This window comes from Clytia hemisphaerica, unplaced genomic scaffold (genome assembly GCF_902728285.1).
Source record: "Clytia hemisphaerica strain Z4C2 unplaced genomic scaffold, Clytia hemisphaerica genome assembly, whole genome shotgun sequence".
NCBI lineage: Eukaryota > Metazoa > Cnidaria > Hydrozoa > Leptothecata > Clytiidae > Clytia > Clytia hemisphaerica.
The window spans coordinates 781,493-789,672 of NW_027104274.1; the positions used below are offsets into that span (position 1 = coordinate 781,493).

General features: G+C 33.5%; 1 long non-coding RNA gene across 1 annotated transcript; it reads right to left on the bottom strand.

Annotated features, from left to right (window-relative positions):
- Window positions 1-5,870: 5,870 nt before the first annotated feature.
- On the bottom strand, window positions 5,871-6,830 carry LOC136816812 (uncharacterized). Its single transcript, XR_010847985.1, has 3 exons — window positions 6,739-6,830; window positions 6,314-6,479; window positions 5,871-6,058 (listed from the first exon to the last, which is right to left on the bottom strand). It is a non-coding gene; the product is annotated as an uncharacterized lncRNA (long non-coding RNA).
- Between the last annotated feature and the right edge of the window lie 1,350 nt (window positions 6,831-8,180).

Consider the following 8,180-nt stretch of genomic DNA (forward strand, 5'->3'; position numbering starts at 1 on the left):
CTTGTATGTTGAGTTGTTGAGTTGCTTGAATAACAGGAATAACTGGAAAGAATGGTCAATATTAAAAATGCTACTCATGAACGAATTTTGAATGTAGTAAAGTACAATACTCACTCTACATGCAGAACGTGCATTGTCCTACCTCAAATCACTCAAAAAGAAATTCCAAGTCCACTTGAATGACTGAAGGCCCTGAGAAGTAATAAAATTTTCGTGGGTGTTATATTTTACACAATACAAACGGAATAAGTTGAGCATGCCTATTAGGGGCCAGGTTTGATGTAGGGCTAACTGAAAGATGTGTGTTTTTGGGTTCTGTTAGCAAAGAAGACAAAATGTACTTACTTTCAGGTGTTGAATGATAAAAATCTTTTTTTGGCAAAAATTCAAATTGACCAAATAATGAGCAGCTTCCTTCCAAGGATCTTTGACTGATTGAGCGATTGATCAGAAAAAGGTCCCATCTTATCTCTATAAAAACGTCTGTTTTTAACTTTCTATGATTTTATGAATTATTCAAAAAGTTTCATGATGACAAATTGACTTTAACAAAAAAGATTGTTTAAAGTTTGGATAGTTTTCTAATAGAGAACCATACCACATATTAATTGGATATCAAAAAAGAGAGTAAGTAGAAAATTAGAAAAATGGATTCTGAAATTTCAAAGTAGAATGACAAAACAAAGTTTGTCCTAAAATGGCTTTGAAAGAATTATAGTGTTAAAATTGTTGACAATAGAAATGGGAGATTTTTTAAACAAGATTTGGGAATGAACTAACAAATATGTCTAGAAATCGACAGTCATGAGCCGAAAAAATAAACATGAGATTTGAAACCTGGAACTCTAACTGTTATATTAAGCCATTATAGGATAGGTGCGTGATCGAATCAAAATAAACTTCCCCGAATGAAGGCTACTAGTAGGCAAATGGTTCGTTAAAAGCCTTCTTTTTTTACACTCCTGTCTCACAGCCCCGGTGGAATTTTATTCCCTAGCGGTGTGATATTTCTGTCAAAATTCCAATGAGGATAAAAGTGCAATTTTTCCATTTAATTTAGAAAGAAATGAAACGAAAGTCAATGTCATTTTTCATTATAGATTAAAGATTGTCCTATATGAAAATGAAGATGATAGGACAATTCTACATGATGTTGTTTTTTTTCTTCATTTTTAACTTCTTTTTTTTTTCTATTTAATAATATTCCACTTTTGAATATCTTTTCAAGAAGCATAAAACTACTAACTAATTCGAATTCCATCAAAGGTTACAATCTTTTTTGTCTCCGCTGAAAATTATATTGAGACAAACGGAATTTTATTCATTAAATTTTTTCACTCTAAAGCTCAGGCTTCAGTACTCACGTAATCACGTTACCATGTAAAAACAACTTACCTTTTTAAAGTATCATCAACTTTATAAACGAATTAATATTAGATAGACATTAGGTTTTTGGCAGCATTTGAGCAAATCGTGCTATTAAACTGATAAGCTGTCGTTAGTTCAAGTTCTATTACATGTGCTAAGAAACTATATCATCTTCAAACTTGCACAGATTGTTGTTTCCCTTTAACTTTTTCATCGGACGTTAGCAGGTAGCCTTGCAGGTAGCCTCGATTTGGTCACTAGAATAAATCTCATAGTAAGTTGTGACTGAATAACTATTTAATAGTTTTCCTAGGCAAACTTGGTAATTATAAAAAGCCCTGCAAACGCTAAATTGCCGTAAGCCGTATCTTAGAATACGAGCTTAGTTTTCAGGTGGATAAAAGTTGTTTCCACGTCTTTTCAGCATTTGGAAACAAGGGACCTGAAAGAAAAAGCAGTAGAATTAGTTTTCGCTTTTCTAAACCTTGAAACAATAATATCTTTTCCCTACTAATCCTTCAGGCTTCAAATTCAATTGGCTCGACGACCAGCACATTCTTCGTTTCCTGGCGTTTGATAAAATAATCAATTAAGTTTAATTATTGTTTATTTGTGGCTACACCTAGAAAAGAACATATTACTAGGAGTGGAAAAGAGAAGGATAGTCATCACAATAAAACATCGTTACCAAGGCAACAAAACAGGTTGCTATGATATGTTAGAAACATCAAATAAGTGGTGTGAGAAAGAAAACCACTGCCTTGGACCTCCTTGGATGATTTGATTAACACTGATGGATGACCCAATTATCAGATAAACAAATAAATTTCTATTACTAGTTACTTAGTTAGTAGCCACTGATTTCTGTAATAAGGGAAGTTTTCAGTGCCTTTCCTACGGAGTAAGGCTTACCCCCGACGTTGTTTCAACATTCCTCTACATTCCTCTAACACATACAACCGCAAAATAACAGACTGACAGTTCTGGCAACATTATATCGACATGGCGAGAACGTACCATGAGAGAATGAGAATTAGATGAGAATTATTCCCTGAAGGTGGTGTTTTGTCTAATAAAGAAATACCTTCCCGGTTTCGTCACTTTTAATAGCTGCCATTTTGAATTTTCCAGCGATATTTTGTTCTCCATTCGGGAAGTATGTACAGAATCAGGATAAAAAAATATAAATGAATGGAATAAAGAGGCTTTTACCCAGTGAATTTTCTAACTGCCCGGTGAATGGTATATGGTCAGTAAATTCGTCCTTCGTTACAACAGGCTTCAGCTATTTATTTTCCACAGTCGATTCCCTAACGATTAAAGGCAACTTTCCCAATCGGGAAACATCCTGGGAAGTTTTCCACCTTCATATTCGATATAAATCGAAGGAGACAGTATAAAGCAAATTTGAAATATCACCGAAATCGCCGTCCACTTTGCTTGATGATGGTAAAAACACGAGAATACCATCGCCTGTTTAGGTGAGCAAAGGCGATAAAGAGCCGTACATCAACTATCGACCTTGTTTTGTGTCGCCTTCACTTGCCATTGCCCTCGATATCCTCCAATACATAAACTCTCTAGTATTGCCAATTGTCTGATGAATGATGAGATAACATTTAATGTGCTACCTCAGACAGTTATGTGTATCCTCATTTAATCGTGTTAAAGGTTTTTCGAATAAAGCTTTCTCGAATGAAATCTTTGAAAAACGGGCAAAGATGTTGAAATAGTATAGCGCAGAATGTTCTCCACGAACCTCTACATACCTGCACATATCTAATCTAATTAATTGGATTGACATCATGAATAGCCTCTGGATTAACCAGATAAATATTTTGGATTAACCAATATTTAACAGAACAATCTGGAAGTGGTGTTATGGTTACAGCATCGATAATTACTAAAATTATGTACGGAATTTGGTGTGGGAAATGTTTTGAAGTTCTTGAACATTGTAAGCTGTTTATATCATCAGTTAGACAGCATTACATTACGTCATATAAGGTTAGTAATTATGAAAATTGTATGATAATTTATGCAAGATCAGTGGATTATGGTGAAGTATGATAATTTATGCAATGCGAATTAGATTACAATAATGATGCTGTCGGAGGTTTACGTAAGCTGACTCATTAGCAGGTGTTTATTAGTAATAACTAGGTTCAAAGGTGGATCAAAATTGTACAACAAGCAAAAATGCATACAGGGTTGTGTCAAGATCAGCTGATCTGATGACCTACGAGCTGTAACTTGGTGATTTGCTGATTCAGAAATTGATCTCCGTCAAAAACACGTAAAATTTCGCTAATGGAGTGGCTTACAAAATCACATAGGCGCGAAATTCTGTTATTACATAACTAAGCTACTCATTGCTGGGTTTACGGTAATCGGTAATCGTGCGTAGAAGCCTAAGATGGCGATAGGAATACTCTACCAACATGCTAATATGAGTAAAAGAATACACAGACATACATTCTCAAAAAATGGCATCATTTCTGAATCATCATTATCTAACGAATTCAGTATCTACAATTTGTAAACGTCGTCATTCATGTCACACTATTGACGTCATTTTGCTGGTGTTTTGTCCGACTAGTGACGTGTTTTATTATGTTAATTGTACTGATAATGATGTCAACAGTTCTTGGAAAGATATCAGAAATGAAAACAAACTCAACTTTCATTATTATAACGCAAACAGTCTATGGTTCGTACTAAACCCTAGGTCCTTTTGATAAGAAGAAATTCTCGTGAAAAAAAAATCCAAAGTAAGACAGCAAGACTCTCCTTGTAATTCGAACATTTCACAAAATCTGTCTCATAATTTCATAAACTTGAAAAATCAGAGCAGACTATTTTGAAAGGCTTTTGATAACAACTAGACAATCAACAATTGGACACATTTTGTCTTGACGAAAGTGATTTACATCGCGAAGGGATGGATTTAGATAGGTGTATTAACCTTTTTAATGAATTGTTCACGTATTAAAAGTATTGAGAAAACATTAAGGTATGTATGTTAAAATTTGCTCTTTAAAAAGCTTTGGCAAATTCTCTTTTTGGCTTTTTGGTGTACCAGTCGATTGATGATGGCAAGATGTGGAAAATTGCTGAGAAAGGATAAATGAATAAAAAATTACCAACAAAGGCTATTACGTGAAGTCATTGAAGTGAAGTCACCTTGACATAAATGACATTTTTGAACATCATCCTTTGATCTCATGATTTTTTTGCCAAAACGCTTTTCTTTTTATGTACTCACGAGCTTCTAGTGACGCTAATAGTCCGTAAATATAGCAATAAGGAATAATTATAAGGTTTAATTCTAATTCTTAAGCAAAATATTTACCGAAATGAGAAAAAAATATTTTTTATTAATTTCAATATTCTACTTGAAATCATTTTTGCAACAAGAAGATGAATTTTAGAAGCATTTTGCAATGTTTTAAAACACTTTATGAAATATTCCTCATCTAATGCCAAAATTTATATTTCCGGTAGTGTGTTGCTTAAGTGTGGAAATTGGGTGATTAGTGATAACGGTTTTAACGCTTTTTTAATTTTCTATTCTTCATTTATGAGCGATTCTTTCTGCTGCCGGTTATTTTGATCGACGACTTAAGGGCTCTGACCATAGTGAATTTTTCATAATTGCCGTGTTTAAAATGTATTTTCTGACTGATGTAACCAACAAAACTATGGCATGTTATACATTTTCTGTTAGACAAACTATTCCTGAATCTGAAAATTCAAAAATTGCATTGAAAAAATTTGATGAAGAAGAAAATGAAGACTTTTGCGAGGAAGAGTATTTCAACTTTGAAGAGCTTAGTTTCGGCGAAGAAAAAACATTTTGAAAAATTTTTCGCAGTAGATGGTGTATCTTTTACCGAACAATAAAAGTTTTTGCGGAAAATTTTTTTGAATTCTTCTTTGTCTCGAAATCTTTAAAATAGTGGTTTTTCATCAATTTTTCATCTGGATTTTGCTTAAAAAAACAGTCATAACTTTTGACACATCTTTTTAGAAAAATTTTCCGCAAAATTTAAAATAGTTCAATACTTTGTGGACAGTTTGAAAAAAGTTCGAAACAAAAAGGTTAATTACCCATTAAAACTTAGCACTTTTTATAAAAGAAGGTGATGCAACATATTATTAACGTTTTTTTAAAGTTCATAATGTCATTATTGCAATTAAGTTCTTAATTACTCTTAAGGGGTTTGATTAAAAAGCAATTTATAAAGGCAATTCTTTATTAAAAGTGTTAAAGAATCTAAAACATAACTTTTATGTTCAGATACCAAAATCAATTTTCTGACTATGGTCAGAGCCCTTAATTCAAATAAAATAGCACACTGAAAAGATAGAGGCGATAGACCTAGAAAAGAACTTTCCGATGAACCCCAACATGACCTGAGAAAATTGCATTTGAAGTTAACGTACCATGGCTTAAACTTCTCAATAGTACTGAAAGAGTAAAAGAATGAAAATTGAATTCTTTTTCCTGCTTAATATTTTCTCACAATAAAAAACGATAAAATATTTTACAATTGTTTGAGTATTCTTGGGTGCTGGTCCCAACAATCGTCTTGATCATCGCAAGTTAAGAATTTGATATCATTTCCATCTTTACACAATTTAACCTCGTGGTAATGGTAAGTGTCCAGTGAAGTTTGAACATCCAAGCCTTGAAAAGGTTAACACAAGAATTAAAGATACACCCCTGTTTCAGTGCTTCGGATGATACCCTTTCAGTAGATATTAAGTTCCTTTAAAAATCTTATTCGTCTATAGAATTTATCTCTTGAAACTTGATTTATTTTGCTTACTAGAGGGCTAACAAATTAAATTATTTCTTTTAATTAAATTCTTGGTCAATTTGTTTTCATGGAAATGTTTCTTATAAAAAAATGTATTCGAATAATCATTGAAATTTTCATACCTGTTCCAGAGTTGCAGTCAGTTTGGTGCAGAGCAGCATCTTGAATATCAGACAAATCAACTACATGAACATGATGGGTAACATATGTGGCTTGTGATAATTTGAGCTCGTATTGCACTGAGTAAACGGTGGCAAAAAGTGCAACGAAAAGAATGACCTTCATTTTCTATGGACAAACAGAAAAAAAGGAAACAAAAAAAATTAAAGAGACCGTTACGTAATTTGAAAAAACTAGGAATCCTTTAAATCTTAGCCGTTAAGGCCGCGTTAAGGACAAACGTCCGGAATAATACTTAGGGACTAGCCGTATTATAAGGGGTTATGTTGTCAGAAAATCCAAAAAATGAACAAACTTTTATCTGAAACTTTCTTAAACAAGGCAAGATTCCAAAAAAAAAAATATAGATGTAGATGAAGATTCTCACCTAAATTTTCCTTCGATGAAGTCTCTTTATGAACATGTCCAAAAAAGCAATATTGAATATATCTCAAAAATACATTTACCCACCTTATAACAGTTTGCTTGCAAAGAAAAGCTGGACAAACTATCGAGGTTGTTCAGTTGTCTAAATTATAGGATTCAAATCCTTTGATTAAAAAAGTCCCTATTTGATACCAAAATAAAAGTTTAACTTTTTAAATTCAGCTGGACAAAAACAAAACAGATCAAGTAAAAGCTCCATGAATGTTCGAGAGAATTTTCATGTAGCGGTTTAATAAAAGGTTTCTTTCAATACATGAACCCAGGCTAGTCGATTTTATATGCCTTTGTCTTTATAATAGCGAGTTTATGTATTTGCACTTCTAAGGACGGTAGAGCGGTAGAGTGACTAAAGTGATTTGAAATAACCCGCAGTTCTGACCTACAAAACCGAGGACGATAAAAAGTGCTTGTTAACCGTTGTTCTCAGCTGGTCTAGATCTAGTTAGAACCTTACCGTCTCCGTCGCAAAAAAACACATTTACATAAACTCAGTAATATCTCGAGTACAGAGCTTCCGTGAAGTTACTAGACAAAAGTCTACTTCTGAATGAACTTTGCTTCCTGATGATTTTGATGGCGCTGATTCCAGTTAAGTAGAGCAAATTATACACCGGGCCAATTATCAGCGTCATCCAGTCTATCAAAAAGTGCCCCCCGGGCTATGAAGTTACAAGAGTTACAAACGCAAGAAAAATCATTTGTGAGAGCCTGCAAGAAACTGTACTACAGGTGGTTTTGAAGAGGTCTGCGATTCAGACTCGCAAAAAACCGCCCAATTAACTTTAAGAAGAAACTTTCGCAAATAGGCGAATTTACGAATTTATTTCACTTCTCGAGAATTATCTTCCGAGGGTCAAAAATTTCAATTTTATCTCATATATTTCCCTTGTTTTGTGCAACAGAAGAATTATACAATAAAGTTTTGGCCCTCAGCGCATCCTCTAACAGAAGGGAGCTATAGATCAGAGAATGTGACTAGAAAATCACGTTGTGTTCTCGTGAGATGATCTTTTATTTCTAAGAATAGCCAATTTTTACGTGGTCATTAATTAAATCAAAAGTTTAATACGTTAGACATGAGCCGGAGGTATCTGAACTTGCACGTGATTGCGTGATCGATGGGAAAAGGAGTGACAGACGGAAGAGACCCCCGTGATATCAAAACAAGAATCTCATTACAAATGGACTCGTATTTCAATTAATTTGTTTGTCAATTTCAATCTCCAAAGCCATTAATAATTCTCTACAGCTATTGTGACGTTATTGTTCTAATTGTATAAACAAAAGGCTCTCGAAAAATTTGCAATATATAAGGAAGGCAGCAAGCAACGACTTCAGTCAAAAGATAATCTACTGACAACATAAACATGATGCAAAGATGTT